At 42.4% G+C, this 22,759-nt stretch overlaps 1 pseudogene; it reads right to left on the minus strand.

Annotated features, from left to right (window-relative positions):
* Nucleotides 1-5,066: 5,066 nt before the first annotated feature.
* On the minus strand, nucleotides 5,067-6,616 carry LOC119924058 (annotated as a pseudogene).
* Between the last annotated feature and the right edge of the window lie 16,143 nt (nucleotides 6,617-22,759).

Genomic DNA, 22,759 nt, shown 5'->3' on the forward strand with positions numbered 1-22,759 from the left:
TACTCACCACAGACAAATATTTACATAATTTGATCTCAACAACTGTCCCTTTAATTTGTTCAGTCAGTCAATATGTATTTATTGGGCACTTACCATGTGCAGAGCACTATACTGATCTCTTGGTATAGTACAATAATTGGCTCTCAGATTTGATTTCCAGGCATTCCTGGTTGAGAGGCAGATTTAAGAGGGGAGCAAAGGTTTGAGCCTTTTGAGCTGATGTTTGTCTGCACTTTCCTCTTCACTCCTGAAACAGCAATGGCTGTTTGTAACAGCAGTCAGTAGGCACAGAGCCCACAGACTTTGGAGTTTCTGTGAAAGCCTGTGCGTAATGGATAGAGAGGGATATTTAGAGAGGAATATTTAAATTCCTTTAAGGGATCTTGAGATTTATGCCTGAGGGTATTTCACACCTATTTCTTCAGAAAAGTTGGATAAAGCATTCTACCATGAATACCCATTACCCACCCCACCGCACATGCCCTACCTCCTTCCCCTCCCCACAGCACTTATACACATTTGTACAGATTTATTTATTTATTTTACTTGTACATATTTACTACTCTATTTTGTTAATGATGTACATATAGCTATAATTCTATTTATTCTGATGGTTCTGACACCTGTCTACATGTTTTGTTTTGTCTGTCTTCCCCTTCTAGACTGTAAGCCCATTGCTGGGTAGGACCCATCTTTATACATTGCCCCCTTGTACTTCCCCAGCGCTTAGTACAGTGCTCTGCATGCAGAAAGCAATCAATATACATTGCTGAATGAATCAATGAATCATTTAGATGCTGTATAGAACTAATCTTTGATTCACTGGGGATTTTAACACAGCTTTTCAGCCTTCCTTACTCATGCTTACAGTCCACTCCACATGCACAGTAGTGGCAACAGTATTAAAATTCTTACCGTGTACTCTACTACTGTTCAGTGCCGTACTAGGCCTTGGGAAAGGTGGGAATTAGACAAGGTTCCTGTCCGTTCCAGGGCTTATAAAGCACCAATTGTATACATCATGCTATTTCATTAAATTTTCAAAGACATTCCTTGATTAAAACAATTTCATAACAATAATAATAATAACTGTGAGATTTGTTTAAACACTTACTATGTGCCAAACACCGTGGTAAGCACTTGGGTAGATTCAAGGTAATCATTCTCTTGAGGTGTTTTCAACTTCAATACAAACCTCGGTAAGGATAGTTTAGAATGCAATGAGATAGATTGGTGATTACTAATTTTAAATTTACAAGGAATTTTTTAAGGGAAACGTTCTCTTAGAGTCTTTCTGGGCAATAATAGTATTTCAAAAATGAGAAAATGGAATTACAGAGAAGTTGAACGTCTTACTCAAGGTGAAAAAACGGAGGACTGTTCAATTTGGAATTAGTATGCAGGTTTCTGGCCCCAAAGATCTTGTGGTCACTATGCTCAGTATTTGTTCTATAAACGAATGGCTTGTTAATCTTGAGCCTCATGTCAGTGGGTGCTCCCTCATTCTAGTACTCAATCACTGGTGTTTTGTGAGTGCTTCCTCTGTGAAAAATACTGTCCTAAGTGCTTGTAAGAATACAATAGAGAAGCAGTGTGGCTTAGCGGAAACAGCACAGGCTTGGGAGTCAGAGGTTGTTGGTTCTAATACCGCCTCTGCCAAATGTCAGCTGTGTGACTTTGGACAATTCACTTAACTTCTTTGTGCCTCAGTTACCTCATCTGTAAAATGGGGTTTAAGATTGTGAGCCCCACGTGCAACAACCTTATTACCTTGTATCTACTCTAGTGCTTAGAACAGAGCTTGGCACATAGTAAGCACTTAACAAATGCCATTATTATTATTATTATTACTATTATCATTATTATTACTGGGCATGACCCCTGCCCTTACATTGCTGACAATTTAGTGGAGGAGACTAAAATAAATCATGGTAGCAGGAAGCAATGTAGTATGTTGGGATTTTTTACTATTCAAACTTGTCATGATTTGAGTGGAGCACCGAGTGGGTTTTAATAACCTGTTGAGTGCCCAATGCAGGGAATTAAATGCAATAAGAAAGTTGCCATGTCAACTTAATTCAACCTCTCCTTCCATTGGAGGTCAAACTTCTCTGACATTCCAGCTCAGATAGGAAGGGGTCGGGGTTTGAGTGGTAGTAGCAGCTGCACTCTCACCTACCTTGCATAATCATCTATATACATGGGTCAATAATAAGTCATATTTATTGAGCATTTACTGGGTGAAGGGCACTGTACTAAGCGCTGGGGAAGAGAAAATATAACAGATTTTTAAACACATTCCAGGCCCACTGTGAGGTTACAATCTCGGTCAGCAATGAATCCTTCTTCCCTCCTCCACCCTGTGCCCTCAGCTCTATGGTCAAAGAAGTGCCAGCCTGACCCCTTTCATCACCACCATCATCATGATCACCACTTAGCATCTTCTGTACCAATTGTTTTAGAACATACAATAAAAGTAACAGGCAAGGCCCCTTTCCTCAAGGAAATTACATACTATAGAGGTGGAGGAGAAAACACAAAGTAATCAATTAATCAGTCAATCAATGAGCAGAGCAATACAGAGCACTGTTCCAGGGACCTGAGAGAGTATGGTGAAGTTTTTGTTTCGTTTAATTTAGTTTTAATAGTATTTGTTATGCACTTGCTATGTGTCATGCACCATTCTAAGCACTGGGGTTGATACAAGTGAATCAGGTGAGGTACAGTCCCTGATCCACATGGGATTCACAGTCTAGTAAGAGGGAGAACAGGTATTGAATCGCCATTTTGCAGTTGATAATACTGAGGCACAGAGAAGTTAAGTAACTAAGCCAAGGACACACAGCAGGCAGGTGGTGGAGCCAGGATTAGAATTTGGGCCCTCTGGCTCCCAGACCTGTGACATTGCCAAGCTGCTTCCTACCATGAGTGGCAGGATCCCTTTTCTCAGTGATCTTTCGAACTAAAAGGTAAGACTGATATAAACTCATTTACAGATATGAGGAAGACAAAAATGGAAAGATAGATATGAAGATGAGTGACTTCTTCAAAGCTAAAGGACATAATTCAGTATTTATAGAGGCAGTTACTGCTTGTGAATGCATATGTATGGATGCAAATGTTGGAAGTACATAACTTAAGGCGAGGAAAATTAACTGGGGAAATTGCCCAGCATAAAATAGCTAGAAGAGAGCATAACTTCAGAAGGACATAAATATCTTACTTTGCTTAAGGGTCAAACTCTGGCCTGGAGGACAAGCCCATATATTTGAGGAGGGAGAACATGGAAGGGAAATATAGAGCAATGAACTGCAGAGCTAAGCCTGTGCTCTACCCTTTATTAGGCCTCTCCAGTGATGATTCAGTGACAGCATTTCATGCTAACATTCACTGGGTTGGGCATGGTTTTTAAAAAAATCGAAAACATCAGCCCTTGACTGTTGTTGCTGCTTGCTTTGTCTATAATTACTTTAAACTGATCCAGACCTCTCTGACTGCAAAATAATTGACTGATAGATTCTCAGCTCTGCCCCCACTGCATCACACTGGTCAATCAATAGCACGTATTGAGCACCTGTGTGCAGAGCACTGCAACAAATGCCTGGGAGAATGCAACAGAGCTAGAATACATGATGCATTTTGGGTAGGACAAATCTCCTACAGTTCTACCACAAGAATGTTGTCAGAAGCCTGGGAACCCAGGAATTTCCAAAACCTGCTCAGGGACAAACTCTACTTTGCTTCAAAAATAGACACATGAAGTCTGGACACTTTTTTTAAATTTGTAATCTGAGACAGTAAGGAATAATATCAAATACTGTCAGGAGTGAGAATCAGATGGAGCAAGTGAGAAGAAGGAATATTCAGGAAAAGAAGGCTGCTGATGAGGGACAGGAAAAATTAGGTGACCTGTGCTTCCTATTGTTTCTTCTTTCTCCCAACTTTCCATTCTAATAAATTGGAACCCTTAGGAAGATTACAGGACAAAGCTAGCCACCAGAGAGTCTGTTGGACCACTGGGGCCAACTGAGGGCTAGTTCTCTTGTCATGAGCCTGTGTTACCGTTCTGGCAACTCCAGAAATGATTCAGTCTCTAGACAGGAGAGCAGTTGCCCTAAGAGGCCCATTATTTATTTGAGTGGCTACAAGCTGCAATGGGAAGATCTCCTTTTGGTACGGTGCCTTACCAGTTTAGGGAACCCGGCAGTGGCCCTTGCCGGGACAATAGAGCAATGGTTAAAACCATTAAGATTCCTTTGGAAACATAAAACCTATGACCTGCAGATTGTAGGTCGTGGATAGGATTTCTTTTTTGGTGCTTACTCTGTGTCAGGGACTGTATTAAGCTCTGGGGTAGAAACAAGCTAATCTGGTTGGACACAGTCCATGTCCTTCATGAGGCTCACAATCTTAATCCCCATTTTACAGAAGAGGTAACTGAGACCCAGAGAATAATAATAATACTATAATAATAATAATGATGATGATGATGATGACATTTATTAAGCATTTACTATGTGTGAAGCACTGTTTTACGTGCTGGGGGGAATACAAGGTGATCAGGTTGTCCCCTTTGGGGTCACAGTCTTGATCCCCATTTTACAGATGAGGTAACTGAGGGTGCAGAGAAGTGAAGTGACTTGACCAACGTCACACAGCTGGCAAATGGCAGAGGTAAGATTAGAACTCATGACCTCTGACTCCCAAGCCCGGGCTCTTTCTACTTGGCCACGGTGCTTCTCAAAGAAGCAACGAAGTTATGTGACTTGCCCAAGGTCCCACAGTAGACAAGTGACAGATTCAGAATTAGGAGGACATGTCCTCCTAATTTGTAGCCTGGTTCTCTAGACATTAGACCATGCTGCTTTGGTGTGACCAAAGAGATTAGGGGATGCTGAAGGACATTATTGACTGTGAGCCCACTGTGGGCAGGGATTGTCTCTCTTTGTTGCTGAATTGTACTTCCCAAGAGCTTAGTGCAGTGCTCTGAACACAGTAAGTGCTCAATAAATATGGTGGATTGAATCAATGGGAACATGCGATGGGAGTCACAAGCAAGAAAACCTTTATTTCCCCCTAGGATACACCCTCCTGCACCACACCTTTCTGTTGGCACTTTTCATCTCTTGTGTTTCTCAGCGTGTAAATGAGAGGGTTGAACATGGGAACATTTATGGTGTAAAACACAGCTAGTACTTTGTCCGCCATGAAGGTGGTGGCTGGACATATTCATTCATTCATTCATTCAATCGTATTTATTGAGCGCTTACTGTGTGCATGCAGAGCACTGTACTAAGTGCTTAGGAAGTACAAGTTAACAACATATAGAGACGGTCCCTACCCAACAGCGGGCTCACAGTTTAGAATGGGGAGAAAGACAACAAAACAAAACATACTAACAAAATAAAATAAATAGAATAAATATGTACAAGTAAAATAAATAAATAGAGTAATAAATATGTACAAACATATTTACATATATACAGGTGCTGTGGGGAGGAGAAGGAGGTAAGACGGGGGATGGGGATGGGGAGGAGGGGGAGAGGAAGGAAGGGGATCAGTGTGGGAAGGCCTCCTGGAGGAGGTGAGCCCTCAGTAGGACTTTGAAGGGAGGAAGAGAGCTAGCTTGGCAGATGTGCGGAGGCAGGGCATTCCAGGCCAGGGGGAGGACGTGGGCCTGGGGGTCGACAGTGGGACAGGTGAGAACGAGGCACAGTGAGGAGGTTAGTGGCAGAGGAGCAAAGGGTGTGGTCTGGGCTGTAGAAGGAAAGAATGGAGGTGAGGTTGGGGGGGGGGGGCGAGGTGATGGAGAGCCTTGAAGCCGAGAGTGAGGAGTTTTTGCCTGATGTAGATGTAGATGTAGATATGTAGATGAAGATTCAGGGCCCAAGGAATAAGACCACCACAGTGATATGGAAACCGCTGGTGGACAGGGCTTTGAGCTGACTGTGAGGAGAGCATATTCTTAGGGAAACTAATATGACTATGTAAGAAATAAGCAACACCACAAAGGTGAACATGGCAATCATTCCTGTGTTGGCCAACTCCAACAGGCCTACAACAGAGGGGTCAGTGCAGGCGAGTTTCAGCAAAGGTTCACATCACAAAAATAGTGATCGATCTGATTGGGCCCACAGAAAGGCAACTGGAGGGTGAGGATTGACTGAGACATCGAATGCACAAATGTCACAACAAAGGGGAGAAGCAGCATGCCATTACACTCCTGCTGGTTCATGACGACCGTACACTGCAGTGGCTTGCAACTGGCCAGGAAACGATCATAAGCCATCTCAACACCGCCAAAGAAGTGAGAAGCAAAAAACTGGGTCATACAGCTGGGGAAGGAAATAGACCTCCTCTCCATCATCAAGTCAGCGATGAGTTTAGGGGAGATGGTGGAGGTGTAGCAGAGATCCTCAAGGGACAAGTAACTGAGGAAGAAATACATCGGCTGATTGATTAGGTAGCTGAACTAGCTAGTGAGGAGAATGAGAAGATTTCCCAACATGATGCCCATGAAAAGGAGCAGAAATATCTCGGAACAGAAAACCTGCACCGTAGGATTTGGGGAAAGTCCCAAGAGAATAAATTCTGAACTATTGTTCTGGTTTACCATGAAGTCAGCAAAAGCTGTTCCTGGAATATGTGACTTTGCCTGAAATGAGAAAATATTGAAACATAGCTGATAAGACAAAACATCCATATCTTCACTTTAGCTCTCTAGAGTTCTCTCACATGAACCAAGCCTGATCAAACATTTTTACTCTTGAAGTCTGCCCTTTTATTTGTGATTTTTAGTCGGTATCGAAGACACTGATATGCATGGTTTTCTTCAGTCAGACAAGCATCTTTTGAAGGAGTTTGAAGTAGAAATAAAGGAGCAGAATTTCAAAGATAAGCAGGATTGCTTCATCAGTTCATTGAAGACACTGATAAGAAGAAAGAACTGATGTCTCTAGGCTCAGGACCCCAGGTTTGAGTTCTATACTACTAGCGCTGAATACAGTGCCTAGCACTCAGTAAGTGCTCAGTAAAAGCCATTGAATGAAACAGAAGACTCCAGACAGGTATTCAGCCACAGATGGAGAAATGGACTGCTCAAAAACAACATTTTGCCAGGCTACCTAGACTAAATGAAACAGGTTCCCTAAATTCTAAGCCAAATGCTTAGTTATTTCATCATAACCAGGACTCCATAAAATTAAAATCAAGGGGAACTGTTAAACATTCAGGGACTCTCTACCTTTTGTTACTGTGTGAACACTGGGCAGATAGAAAAACAATTATCCCTGGGAAAGTATATTGTACGCTGTTACCGAAGGCATATTAGCCAAACCCAGGTCGTTTTGACATGGTATTAGTCTCTTTACATATGTAGCATTAGGTGGAGTTTCAGGACTTTATTAGCCAGAGGCTGTAGAATCTAGACTGTAAGCCCTGTATGAAAAGCTTGGGAGAGTATAACAGAAAACAAGGAAGGCCTGTATTCTACTTTATTTTCATGGCTTTGGGGTGGAATTTAAAAGTGCCTTAATCTAGATGTCAAAAGGAAAATACGATTTTAAAATCAATGAAGAATATTTATTGACTGCCTACCTCATGCCGAACACTGTACTATGCACTTGATAGAATATGATAAAGTTCATTCACGTGACCCTGCCCTCAAGGAGTTTATAATCTAATAAATAATTATGGTACGTGTTAAGGGCTAACTCTGTACAAAGCCTGTTCTAGGCGCCTCTGTACCAAGCCTGTTCTAAGCACTGGGGTAGATACAAGTTAATTACGTTGGACGCAGTCCCTGTCCCAGCATTGGGATCATACTCTTAATCCTCATTTTTTACAGATGGGATAAAGGAGGCACAGAGAAATTAAGTAACTTGCCCAAGGTCACACAACGTACTTGTGGCAGAGCTGGGATTAGAACCCAGGTCCTTCTGACTCCCAAGCCCATGCTCTATCCACTAAGCCACACTACTTCTTAATCTAGAAGGGTTAGACAGACACTAAAATAATTTACAAATAAAGTATAGGAAGCAGGAAGAAGGAAAAGGAGATTTGTGCATGAGTTCATAATTAATTAAATGAGGTTTATAAACTATGAATATAAGTCGAGAAGCAGTGTTACCTTGAAAAAACAACACTGGCCTGGGAGTCAGAAGACCTGGGTTCTCATCCCTCCTTGGCCACTTTTCTGCTGTCTGGCCTTGGGCAAATATTTTTACTTCTCTGTGCCACAGTTCCCTAATCTCAGTTCCTTCTCCTACTTTGACTGTGACTCCCACGTTGTACTTGATGATCTTGTATCTACCCCAGCATTTTGTCCAATGCTTGGCTCATAGTAAGTGCTTAACAAATACCACAATTATTATTTCGTCATTATTATATGCTTCAGGCAGTTGTGAAAAACCAATGTTTAGGCAATGCCGAATTTTAAATTATTTATTCATATTGGTATCTGTCTTCCCCTCTATATTGTAAGCTCATTATGGACAGGGAATGTGTCTGTTAATTCTGTTGCATTGTGTTCTCCCAAGCACTCAGTACAGTGCTCTGCATATAGTAAGTGCTCATTGATTGATTGATTGATTGACTGTAGAAGTGTTGAAGTGGCAGTAGAGGAGGCTATAATATGGAGAGATAAAAAATTACACAGCCTTTTGTAAGAGGTGTGACTTTGGAAGTGCTTTGGGGTTGGGGAGAGCTGCATTCTGTTGAATTTGAAGAAGGAGAGATTTCCAGGCAAGGGGAAGAGCATGATCAAGACGTGAGAAGTGGGATAATAATGAGGTATAATGAGAAGTTTAATTTGAGAGGAATGAAGAGTGTGAGCTAGAGTGTAGAGGGAGAAGAGAGTGGATCAGTTCATTCATTCATTCAATCGTATTTATTGAGCGCTTACTGTGTGTAGAGTACTGTACTAAGCACTTGGGAAGTACAAGTTGGCAACATATAGAGACGGTCCCTTCCCCTCAGGAGTAAGTAGAAGTAAAGCTAGATGTGCACCAGTAACAAAATAATAGAATAGTAAATATGTACAAGTAAAATAAATAGAGTAATAAATCTGTACAAACATATATACAGGTGCAGAGGGGAGGGGAAGGAGGTAGGGCGGGGGCGATGGGGAGGAGGAGAGGAAAGAGTGGGCTCAGTCTAGAAAGGTTTCCTGGAGGAGGTGAGCTCTCAATAGGGCTTTGAAGGGAGGAAGAGATCGAGCTTGGTGGATGTGTGGAGGTCAGAAGCACAGGTGGCTGGAGTAGCACACTCCTCCCCCTTCTCCAACACCCCCTGCTGTCAACCCTCTCCGCTACTCTCCCATCCTTCCCAGCACTCTCTTCAGATGAGCTCTCCTCCCTCCTCTCAACTGCTACTACATCCACCTGTGCTTCAGACCCCATTCCCTCCCATCTTATGAAATCTCTCGCTCTGTCCCTCCTCCCCTCCTTAACTTCCATCTTCAACTGCTCACTCTCCACTGCTCTTTCCCCTCTGCCTTCGAACATGCCCACGTCTCCCCCATCCTAAAAAAACCCTCTCTTGACCCCACCTCCCCTTCTAGTTATCGACGTATCTCCCTCCTACCTTTCCTTTCCAAACTCCTAGAACGAGTGGTCTACACCCGCTGACTCGAATTCCTCAATGCCAACTCTCTCCTCAACCCCCTCCAATCTGGCTTCCGTCCCCTACAGTCCACCGAGACTGCCCTCTCAAAGGTCACCAATGACCTTCTGCTTGCAAAATCCAATGGCTCCTACTGTATCTTAATCCTCCTCGACCTCTAAGCTGCCTTCGACACTGTGGACCACCCCCTTCTCCTCAACACACTCTCCAACCTTGGCTTCACAGACTCTGTCCTCTCCTGGTTCTCCTCTTATCTCTCTGGCCGTTCATTCTCAATCTCTTTTGCGGGCTCCTCCTCCCCGTCCCATCACTTTACTACAGGGGTTCCTCAAGGGTCAGTTCTTGGTCCCCTTCTGTTCTCTATCCACACTCACTCCCTTGACGAACACATTCGCTCCAACGGCTTCAACTGTCATCTCTATGCTGATGACACCGAAATCTACATCTCTGCCCCTGCTCTCTCTCCCTCCCTTCACGTTCGTATCTCCTCCTGCCTTCAGGACATCTCCATCTGGATGTCTGCCCTCCATCTAAAACTCAATGTGTCCAAGACTGAACTCCTTATCTACCCTCCCAAACCCTGCCCTTTCTTTGACTTTCCCATCACTGTAGACAGCACTACCATCCTTCCCGTCTCACGAACCAGCAACCTTGGTGTCATCCTCTACTCTGCTTTCTCGTTCACCCCACACATCCAATCCTTCACAAAAACCTGCCGGTCTCACCTCCACAACATCGTCAAGAACTGCCCTTTCCTCTCCATCCAAACCTCTACCTTGCTGGTTCAATCTCTCATCTTATCCAGACTGGATTACTGCATCAGCCTCCTCTGTGATTTCCCATCCTCCTGCCTCTCTCCGCTTTAGCCTATACTTCACGCTGCTGCCCAGATCATCTCTGTGCAGAAACGCTCTAGGCATGTTACTCCCCTACTCAAAAATCTCCAGTGGTTGCCTGTCAACCTACAGCCCGTTGTTGGGTAGGGACCGTCTCTATATGCTGCCGACTTGTACTTCTTAAGCCCTTAGTACGGTGCTCTGTGCTCAATAAATATATGTGCTCAATAAATACGATTGAATGAACGATTGAATGAATATTCGTCCCTTAAGAGCATTCCAATTACCACTAGCATGTACTGAAAACAGTCTTTTAATCGATGTGTGTAATGAGAAGGAAGACTTATTCACATATGGGAAATGACATTCATTGTTCCGACAATTCAGTATACATGAAAACCTTCAAGTGTGGTTCTTTGGGAAGACATTAAGCCACAATGAGGTTTCTTAAAGCATCTGAAGAACCCACTGATTCCTTCTTTCTCTCACTGAAAAAAGCAACAACATAATTCTCAGAAAGTGATTCACTTCTGTCCTGAAGTCATTATTTGTCTCCATAACTTCCTCATGGCATTTTTCACCTCCATATTTCTCATGGTGTAGATCAAGGGGTTTAACACGGGAGTAATGACAACATAGAGTACGGCCACTGCTTTATCCGTGGGGAAGGTGGAGACAGGCCTCATGTAGGTGAAGATACAGGGAACGAAGAACCGCGTGAAGACTATGATGTGAGAGCCACAGGTTGAGAGGGAGGGGAGGCTTTGCGCCTTCCCTCTGAACTATTAATTAGGGAGTTCAAGATGACAACGTACGAGATTACCAACATGAGGAAACAGAGAGTGTAAATAAGGCCGCCGTTGGCAGCCACTGACAGGCCCACGACATAGGTGTCTGTGCAGGCAAGTTCCAACACAGGGTACATGTGACAGAGAAAATAATAATTGACATTGGGACCACAGAAGGGCAGCCGGAGTAGGAAGAGAATCTGAATTATTGAATAAAAGAAGCCCACTACCCAGGCCACCACCACCATTAGGATACACACCTGCTGGTTCATGATGATCAGATAGTGCAGAGGTTTGCAGATGGCCACTTAATGGTCATAGGCCATCAAAATGAGAAAGATGGCCTCTGTCCCTTCAAAGAAGTGTAATACAAAGAGCTGGACCATACAGCCATCATAAGAGATGACTTTCCTGGCAGACAGACTGTCTACAATCATTTCTGGAGTACTGGAAGAGGAGTATTTATTTATTTATTATTATTTATTTATTAGAATAATAATAGAATAATTCTAGACTGTGAGCCCGCTGTTGGGTAAGGGACCATCTCTATATGTTGCCGACTTGTACTTCCCAAGCGCTTAGTACAGTGCTCTGCACACAGTAAGCATTCAATAAATATGATTGAATGAATGAGTAGACGGCGTCTATGAAAGATAAGTATGAGAGGAAGTAGTACATGGGGAGCTGAGATTTTGGCTGGCCTTGATGGTTATGACCATAAACAGGTTTCTCAAAAGAGTTACCAGATAGATGATTAGGAACAAAACAAAAGTTTCTGCAACTCTGGATTCTGGGTAAGTCCCAGGAGAATTAATTTGGTCACATTGTTGCTTTTTCCATCGATTCAGTGTTGGTGATGAACATAGTGAGCTTGCACGACAGAGAACTGGTTTACGTGAAAAGATAAAGATAATTGAATTTCTTTAGTACTGTTTTTTTTTCCCATGTAACCCAAGATACTTTATTTCTACTACCTAATATTTCACTCATCCTTTAAACACCTCTGTCCCATTCGACAAAAAGAAAAATCAAGCCAAGTAACTTGTATTATACCCCACCATCAGCCAAGGGTTATAAATCAATCAGTGGTATTCACTGAGTGCTTACTCTGTGCAGAGTGCTGTACTAAGTGCTTAGACATGCTGAATCCAGTATTCTATCCACTTAGTTCAGAGCTTGTCAACCAGCATGGCTAGTACCACTGGTAGCATTTCACTTGGATTTTCACCCTTTATTCACCCCTCCCTTAGCCCCATAGAACTTATGTATCTACCTGCAATTTATTTATTTATAATTGAGCTCACTGTGAGCAGGGAACATGTCTACCAACTCTGTGGTATTGTATTTTCTAAGCACTTAGTAGAGTGCTTGAACAACAGTGTGGCCTACTGGAAAGAGCACGGGCTTGGGAGTTAGAGGTCATGGGTTCTAATCCCAGCTCTGCCACTTGTCAGCTGTGTGACCCTGGGCAAGTCACTTATGTCCTCTGTGCCTCAGTTCCCCCATCTGGAAAATGGGGATGAAGACAGTGAGCCCCATGTGGAACAACCTGATTACTTGTACCTACCCCAGAGCTTAGAACAGTGCTTGGCACAAATTAAGCACATAACAAATAGCATCATCATCAGTGCTCTGCACACAATAAGTGCTCAATAAATGTGATCGATTGACTGATGGATTTTACAGCACGCTGAAGCTCCTGACAGAAGCCATTTTGCTTTACTGAGGAATGATCATAATGATAATAATAGTAATAATGGCATTTGTAAAGCACTTACAATGTGCCAAGCACTGTTCTAAGCAGTGCAGCAGATACAAGGTGATCAGGTTGTTCCCCGTTGGGTTCTCAGTCTTAATTCCCAATTTTCAAATGATGTACTGAGGCACAGAGAAGAGAAGTGCATTGCCCAAAATCACGCGGCTGAGAAGTGGTAGGGCTGGAATTAGAACCCATGACTTCTGACTCCCAAGCCCGTGCTCTTTCCACTAAGCCACGAATAGGCTTGTTGAATTGTTTTCTTTAGAAAACTGTTTTTTTTTTTTTTAGTAGACAAGGTGTACTTACTGTTAGGTGAAATTTATTCCCTCCTCTCACTGTGAATGCATCTTGTGGCACGTTAGGACAACTAAACGTTCTTCTTTCAGTCTATCCTGATTCTGTGATTCCACTTGAGAGAGGCTCCCTTATAGGTAATTGGTTCTATTGGTGAGAGGAAGCAAATAGCCACACATATTCCTGAAAAGGTTCATAGTCCATAAAACTACAATCTCTCTGCTTTTTTATTCTCAAAATGAGGGATTTAATAATTGAATTAACATATTGGATTCTCTTTCTTGTCCTATTATCAATCAACCATTCAATCAATGGTATTTATTGAAAGCCTGGAGTGCTGTATTCAATGCCTGGGAGAATACAATACAATAGAGATTGTAAACTCATTGTGAGCAGGGAATGTGACTGTCATATTGCTATGTTCTACTCTCCCAAGTACTTACTATAGTACTGTGCACATGTAAATGCTCAATAAATATGATTAACTGACTAGAGTAGGTAGACCTGATCCCTGCCCACAAGTAGCTTACAAAATGGAGGGGGAGGTAGACATTAAAATAAAGGATAGATGATTATGCCCATAAGTGCTGTGGTACAGGGATGAATGTTAAAGTGTTGAAAGGGTAGAGACCCAAGCGCAGGTAATGCAGAAGAGAGGAAAAATTGGAGAAGTGGGGGCATAGTTAGGAAAAGCCTCATGGAGAAGACCTGATTTTAGAAGGGATTTGAAGATGGGGAGAGTAGTCCTCTCAGAAAAAAGGACAGTCATAACAAGAAACATACCTGGGAGTTAACTCCTTTCCTTCCAGGCTTAAGTTTCTACTCAATCCCGTCTTGGGCTTCTGCTTCCCAGACAAAAACTTGGAAATGTGTAGTACTCTTCTTTTAAAGCATTGCCCTTGCCCCTCCCCACTTCCTGTTCTCTCTTTTTAACAAATAATTCTCAACTCCTAAGATTCCTTGTACCCTATACCCTGCAACCTTTCTCTCAAACGTTCAATGCCCACCCACTCTTTACATCAATCAATCAGTCACTCATTCATTCAATCGTACTTATTGAGTGCTTATTGTGTTCAGAGCACTGTACTAAGCACTCACTTAATCAATCAATCCATGTATTGAATGTCTATTGTCCTGGTACTCCTGGTTCTTCTCCTACCTCTCTGGCTGCTCAGTCTCAGTCCCTTTCACAGGCTCCTCCTCTGTCTCACATCTTCTAACCGTGGGGGTCCCTCAGGGTTCAGTTCTGGGTCACCTACTATTGTCTATCTACACCCACTCCCACTCATTTGCTTCCATGGCTCCAACTACCTACCATCTCTATGCGAAAGTTTCCCAGATCTACATCTCCAACCCAGATCTCTCTCCTCTGCAGTCTCATATTTATTTCTGCCTTCAAGACATCTCTACTTAAATGTACCACCGACACCTCAAATGTAACATGTCCTAAACAGCACTATCTTATTTTCCCACCCAAACTCTGTCCTCCCCATGATTTTCCCATCACTGTACACAACAGTACCATCCTTCCTGCCTCTCAAACTCATACCCTTGGTGTTATCCTCGACCCAACTCTCTCATTCAACTCACATATTCAATCTGTCACTAAATCCTGTCCGTCCAACCTTTACAACATCGCTAAAATCTGCCTTTTCCTCTCCATCCAAACTGTTACCACATTAATCCAAGTACTGTCCTATCCCATCTTGATCACTGTACTCACCTTCTTTCTAACCTCCCTGCCTCCCATTTCTCTCCACTCTAATCCATAATTCATTCTGTTGCCCAGACTACTTTTCTGCAAAAAAAATTCAGTCCATGATTCCCCACTCTTCAAGAACTTCCACATTAAACAGGAACTCCTTACCATCAGCTTTAAAGCACTTAATCACCTTGCCCCCTCCTACATTACCTGGGGAAGCAGCATAGCTCAGTGGAAAGAGCCCGGGCTTTGGAGTCAGAGATCATGGGTTCAAATCCCGGCTCCACCACCTGTCAGCTGTGTGACTTTGGGCAAGTCACTTAACTTCCCTGGGCCTCAGTTACCTCATCTGTAAAATGAGGATTAGGACTGTGAGCCCCACGTGGGTCAACCTGATCACCTTGTAACCTCCCCAGCACTTAGAACAGTGCTTTGCATATAGTAAGTGCTTAATAAATGCCATTATTATTATTATTATTATTACCTCACTACTTCCTACTCTAACCCAGCCCAGACACTTCTCCCCTCTTGTGCCAACCTACTCACTGTATCTTGATCTCATCTATCTCGTTGCCAACCTCTTGCCCATATTCTGCCTCTATCCTGGTTGCCCTTCCTCTTCATATTCAACAGACAATCACTATCCCCACCTTCAAAGCCTCGTTGAAGGCACATCTCCAAGAGGATTATCCTGAATAAGCCCTGATTTCCTCCTTTACCACTCCCTTCTGTGTCACCTTTGCATTTGGATTTGCATCACTCCCTCAGATTCACAGCATTTATGTACATAACTGTAATTTATTTATTTGTATCTACCCCAGTGCTTAGAACAGTGCTTGGCACATAGTAAGCACTTAACAGATATCATTATCATTATTATTATATTGTCTATCTCTCCCTCTAGCCTGTAAACTCATTGTGGGTAGGGAACATACCTATTAACTCTGCTATACTGCACTCTCCCAAGCGCTTAGTACAGTACTCTACACACGGCACTTAATGAATGTGGTTGATTGGTTACTGAGTGCTTGGGAAAGGAAAAATATGGGCAATATTTCTGAAGGGCCAAATATAAATGCAGTGAAAAAGGCATTTTTGAGCACCTGTATACGTCTAAGATTTCCAATACAAACACATAACTATTCCCTGGAGTCGTTTCAAAACTGGATTTGGATTTGGAACAAATAAGGTCAATTCCTAATTTTATTCACAGTTTTATGGGGCTTATTGGTGCCCTAAATAATTGATTTTCCAATTAGCTGCCTTGATATAAGCACATGAAGGAGAAACAAACATTCATACGGACTTTGCAGTCTCCAGACATGATCATCATTAGAGAAAAATGCTGGCCAATGAGAGTTAGAATAAAATTCCTTTCAGTGAGATGAAAAAAAGTAATTGAAGTCATGATCAGCCAGAATGGAAGACATATGGAATGGAATGGAAGGAAGGAATGGAAGGCTCTCCATCACCTCGCCCCCTCCTACCTCACCTCCCTTCTCTCCTTCTACAGCCCACCCCGCACCCTCCGCTCCTCTGCCGCTAATCTCCTCACCGTACCTCGTTCTCGCCTGTCCCGCCATCGACCCCCGGCCCACGTCATCCCCCGGGCCTGGAATGCCCTCCCTCTGACCATCCGCCAAGCTAGCTCTCTTCCTCCCTTCAAGGCCCTACTGAGAGCTCACCTACTCCAGTAGGCCTTCCCAGACTGAGTCCCTTCCTTCCTCTCCCCCTCGTCCCTCTCTCCATCCCCCCCATTTTACCTCCTTCCCTTCCCCACTGCACCTGTATATATGTATATATGTTTGTACATATTTATTACTCTATTTATTTATTTTACTTGTACATATATATTCTATTTATTTTATTTTGTTAGTATGTTTGGTTTTGTTCTCTGTCTCCCCCTTTTAGACTGTGAGCCCACTGTTGGGTCGGTAATGTCTCTATATGTTGCCAACTTGTACTTCCCAAGTGCTTAGTACAGTGCTCTGCAAACAGTAAGCACTCAATAAATACGATTGATGATGATGATGATGATGATGATGATATATTTGATAAATGTGTAATATCAAAGTGGATAATTTCCTATGATGTTTGTAGTATTGTCCCCCAACCTCAATAGCTCATTTGCTAAACAACTTTAGCTAGTAGCAGGCAAGATATTCCCTCTCAGAGACATACTCATGGATTGACAGCTGCATCAGTCACTCTCCTCTCCTATCCATATTTCATTCTGAGCCCAGCATTTATTTTTTATTATATTTGTTATGTGCTTACTATGTGCCAGGCACTATACTAAGTGCTGGGGTAGATACATGCTAATCAGGTAATTGAAGCACAAAGAAGTGAGATGACTTGCCCAATGTCACATAGCAAGCTAAAGGCATGGCAGGGATTAGAACTCAGGTCCATCTGACTCCCAGACCCGTGCTCTATTCATTAGGCCACACTGGTTCTCTAAAATGTTGATCTTTTTAATATGTTGTTCTGCCACATCTCTCCACTCCTCAAAAACCTCCAATGGTTTTTCAGTCCTCTCCACATTAAGTAGGGACTCCTAATCACTGGCTTTAAAACACTCAATAAACTCTGTCCTTCCTACTTATCCACTCTCTTTCCTCACTGCACCCAATGAGCACTCTTCGCTCCTCCCAGACGGTGCTGCATTCTTTTGTCTTCTGCTAGGGATCACTTTCTCATGTTTTTTTTCTTTCTGCCTGGAACTCCCTTCCTCTGCAAATCCTACAGAACCTCTTCCCCCATGTCCTCCAACTCCTCAAAGTGTTACTGAAATCATATCTCTGATAAAGAGATCTACTCTGATTAATTATTTCCTCTCTTCAGGCTATGTTTCTTTCAATTGCCATCTCAGCACTTCGGTGCCATCGGAGTATCTACAAACTCAAGCTTCCATAACACTTATGTCCATATCTTATATAATAAATTCTGCAAGCATTAATTCATATAGACCTCCCCTTTTGCTCTTTCCTCCTCTCTCTACATTGTTTCAGTATCTATTTTCCTTGCTAAAATGCAAACTCCTTAAGGGCAAAGACCATGTCTGTTAATTACATTGTACTCTCCCAAGTGCTTAGTACAGTGCTCTGCACACAGTAGGTGCTTAGTCAATTTATAGTATCCTGATTGCTCCAAGATAAAAACAAAGTGTGACTTCTTTTGCTTGGAAGGAGTGATTAAAGACCCATCCAAATGCTCACTTTCTGTGCCTTTGCAGATGTGGATTTCTTCCTCTGTTCCCTGTGCACCCAACTCCAGCAACAGCTTGCTCCATAGTCTCCTTGAGGTAGAACAGACACAAGTCCAACACGGTTAACATGGAACTGGTGGCCACTCCATTCCAGCCACAACCATGTTTCTCAGCTTCGTTTTCTTACCCCTAACAAATATACAAAAATCCTAGAAACTAGAAAAGCACCAGGTCTGAGATTCCATAACATCCCAGGTGGCTTCTGGATAACCCCAGACTTAATCTGAGATCTCTTTTCATGGAGTAAAGTCTGGATTTAGAGCAGCAATGTGTTTTAGTCCAATTTCCTTTGATTGCCAATCTTTCTCTGCAATATTAGTTCAAGATCCTCCTCTCAGAACATCTGGATCCTTTATGAAGGAGGACTTCTAAGTGCACTAAAAACTTGGTGACTTCTCCAGGTCAGTCAGAAAGAATATAGTTTGCCCGGACTGTGACAAACGTCTCTACCTGACTCGATTTGTCCATCCTTGCTTTAGGTCTGCACTGAAGCAGAGTCATTAGGTTCACTGTTTCTCTTCTCACATTTAAACTGGATTCTGCAGATATTCAAGAACCTCATGACATTCTGTCCAATCAGCCTCATGAGAGTATGACCAGTCTCTCCTTGCAGAAGGTTTGCCCAAGATGATGCCAAACTGAATTTTGCTTTAGAAAAATGAGTAGAGATACAGGAAAGGAAAAACACATTTTCACTGGATTTTGATACCAAAAGAGAAATCATTTCTGTTCCCCTTATGATCATCATCAAATTGCCAATCACCAGAACCTTGCAATCAAATATCCACTGGTGATTTAGAGGAGATAGCTGAGAAAAATTTTCAGATAATTTTGGAGGGAAATTTTCCAGCTCATTTATCTATGTATTTCAAGCAAAAGATATTGCTCACTTGCTTGCCTGACTTGCACCTCTGATTTCATACATTTCTCAAGTGAAGACAGCATCAGCGGGCACTTCAGGTTGATAACATTGTTAATAGACAAAATCAATCAATGATATTTATTGAGCACTTCCTCTGAGCAAAGTTGGTAGACACATTCACTGCCCACAACAAGCTTACAATCTAGAGGACAAAAGAGTTGAATCTGAAAAATAGAATGCTCCCCTAGGAAAATAGCCAGTATTACATCTTGGCAACAGGAAGCAAAATTATCAGTTCAGAAAACAAAAACAAAGATGAAGAGAGCACATCCACTATTAAAACTAATCCATTCCAGGTTGATTTAACATTTGGTCTTATTATGCATGGTAAATCCACTTGGTTTTACTGAATGTTCTATTTTGTTCTCTAACAGATTTCTCTTTAAATTCAGGCAAAAGTTGGGCTTGCACTCTAACCTTGCCTTCCTGCTTGCCTGATTGGCAAGTCTTTCTGTTGGACAGCTTAGTCCAGATTCACCAGTCGTATTCTTGGATGTTCCCTGTTCTATTCCCAAGCCTACCCAACCCTTGGCCCCCAGTTATCACATTTTGTGGGGAACGAATATTTCACATCCACAGAGAACCTGTGGGTTCTCAAGGGTATTACATGGATTTAGCCAAAAATAATGCATTAATTCTGACAGAATGCATGGATGAAAATATTGCTCAGAAATGCCAGCTCATCTACACTGAAGGTCTATGTAGATAACATCCACTTAAGAATGAGAATCAGTCAGCAGTAGAGATGGTGTCCCATTAAAGTGGTCTTTCAAAACTCACAAGGCCCCAGGTCACTTGGGATCTTCCTGAAGTCTTCATTCTCCTATTACTAATGTCAACTTTCTCACTGTACCTCAGTCTCATCTATCTCACAATCGACCTCTCACCCACATTTCGCCTCTGGCTTGGAATGCCCTTCCTCTTCATATCCAAAAGGCAATTACTCTCCCCCTCTTTGAAGTGTCATGGAAATTACATTTCTTCCCAAAAGACCTTCCCTGACTAATCTCTCCTTTACTCTTCCACTCAATTTTGCATCACCTTGACTTGCTCCCTTTATTCTTTCTCCCTCCCAGCCCCACAAAACTTACATACACATCTATAATTTTATTTATATTAATGTCTGTCTCCCCCTCTAGACTTTAAGCTTATTGTGCGCAGGGAATGTGTCTGTTGTAATGTTATATTTTACTCTCCCAAGCGCTAAGTTAAGAGCTCTGCACACAGTAAGTACTCGATAAATATGATTTCCTGACTGGCTGAAACCACGTCCTATATGCTCTACTATGTCTTGGTGAAAAGAGGTAAGAAGTTGTAGAGTTTGGTTTTTTTCTTTTGTTTTGTAATGTTTTATTTTTTAATGGTATTTTTTGGTGCTTACAGTATGCCAGGCATTCATTAATTCATTCAATTGTATTTATTGAGTGCTTACTGTGTCTAAAGCACTATACTAAACTAAGGACATGGGAGAGTATGGTAAAACAACAAGCAGAAACATTCCTTACCCACAAAGAGCTCATAGTCCAGATGGGGAGACAGACATTAGTAGAAATAAATAAATAGGTATATAAATAAATAAATGAATCACAGTATATAGAGGCACTGTAATAAGTGCTGGGGTAAGTACAAGCTAATCAGGTTGGATACAGTCCACATCCCACATGGGGCTCACAGACATGATCCCCATTTTGTAAATGAGGTAACTGAGACACAGAAAAGTGACTTACCCAAGGACCCAAAGCAGACAAGTGGAAAAGCCAGGTTTAGAACCCAAGCCCTCCCAGGTTGCTTCAGATTGCATTCTAGAACTGAGAAATCTTCCAAAGGATTTGTCAACTCATTAGCAAGACTCATTAGCAACTTGTAAATCACCCCCTTTAACAAGATGGAGGTCAATTAGATAGGGGAACCCAGGTACATCCATAATCCAATCAAATACCTCTTAGGCAAATAACACCCCCCCTCACCTCCTTCTCTGTCTGTCACATACCTACTGCTGGTCAAATAGTTAATATCATTTCAACATATTCCACCACTTGTCTGCTGCTTTGGGACAGTCACTTCACTTCTCTGAGCCTCAGTTACCTCATCTGTAAAATGGGGATTGAGACTGTGAACCATACATGAGAAAGGGATAGCATCCAACCTGATTTGCATATGTACTTAGTACAGTGCCTGGCACATAGTAAGCCCTTAACAAATATCACAATTAGCATTATCATTACTATTTTGTATGTATCCTGCTGGGGATGCCGTGGAGGCCATACCCTTTTGGGGACTCGGTAGTGAGTGCAAGGAACTGACAAGTATGACCTGGTACCAGGATCAGCAGGAAGGGAGAATTGGGCTCTTGAGATATTAATCATAATAATGGCATTTACGAAGCGCTTACTATGTGCAAAGCACTGTTCCTAGTGCAGGGGAGGTTACAAGGTGATCAGGTTATCCCACGGGGGGCTCACAGTCTTAATCCCCATTTTACAGATGAGGTAACTGAGGCACAGAGAAGTGAAGTGACTTGCTCAGTCGAACAGTTGACAATTGTCAGTGCCACGATTTGAACCCATGACCTCTGACTCCAAAGCCCGGGTTCTTTCCAGCAAGCCATGGGATATGCTAAAAATAACTAGAGGGAACATGTCCAGCAGGATCTAAAATTTGGAGACCCATTTGTAAGCAAAATTTGAAATTGGAGTTTACAAGTAAAGTTTGATTCTTCCTCTCTTGCTTGAAAGAACATCTCAACTCTTCCTTCTATCCCTCTCCATCTCTATAGGAGGTTTGCATTTGGTTACTTCAGAGAATTGATTGGCCACTCACAACCAGCAGGTCCTGGCCGCTTGCTGGCCAAAGTAAGGCCTCTCAAAGCATCGAAAAATCAATGAGGTAAAAGGCTAAGTCTCGGACATTTTGGAGGAGCTAAGGACAGCTGGAGCAAATCACCGCAGCCCTAACCCTCCCTATCTATTTCCCAGCCCAAATCATTCCCCCAAGAGAATTAAAACATCTCAGCATCTCTGAATCCAGGTTTAGGGGCAGGGAAGGTGTTCTCCACTACTCCCTTGTGACAGCTACCGAACATGGAGAAGACTTGACTTCGTTGACATGACTCTTGGATCACCCATTCTCTCTGCCAACAATCAATCAATCAAACAATCGTATTTACTGAGTGGTTAGTGTGTGCAGGGCACTTTTCTAAGCACTTGGGAGAGTGTAATACAGGAGAATTGGTAGGCACATTCCCTGCCCATAATGAGCTTACAGTCTAGATGGGGAGACTGACATTAATATGAACATGAAACTTGGGAGAGAAAGGTGACTGTGCTTGTCTGCATGTATGATCTAGTTATTTCAGTGTCCAGCATCCTCTTGATCAATAGTGGGGAAATTTCTCCTCAAAAAATCAACAGAAAATCTATTTTAGCAAATTTTTCCAAATACCAATAAATTAATTTGGTATTGAGACATTTATGGATGATAGCAGTCACTTTCCTGCACCATACCTCTTCCATGATGCTTTTCACTTATGAATTTCTCAGAATGTATGTTTAGGGGTTTAGCATGGGGCT

Source organism: Tachyglossus aculeatus, unplaced genomic scaffold (genome assembly GCF_015852505.1).
Source record: "Tachyglossus aculeatus isolate mTacAcu1 unplaced genomic scaffold, mTacAcu1.pri scaffold_78_arrow_ctg1, whole genome shotgun sequence".
NCBI lineage: Eukaryota > Metazoa > Chordata > Mammalia > Monotremata > Tachyglossidae > Tachyglossus > Tachyglossus aculeatus.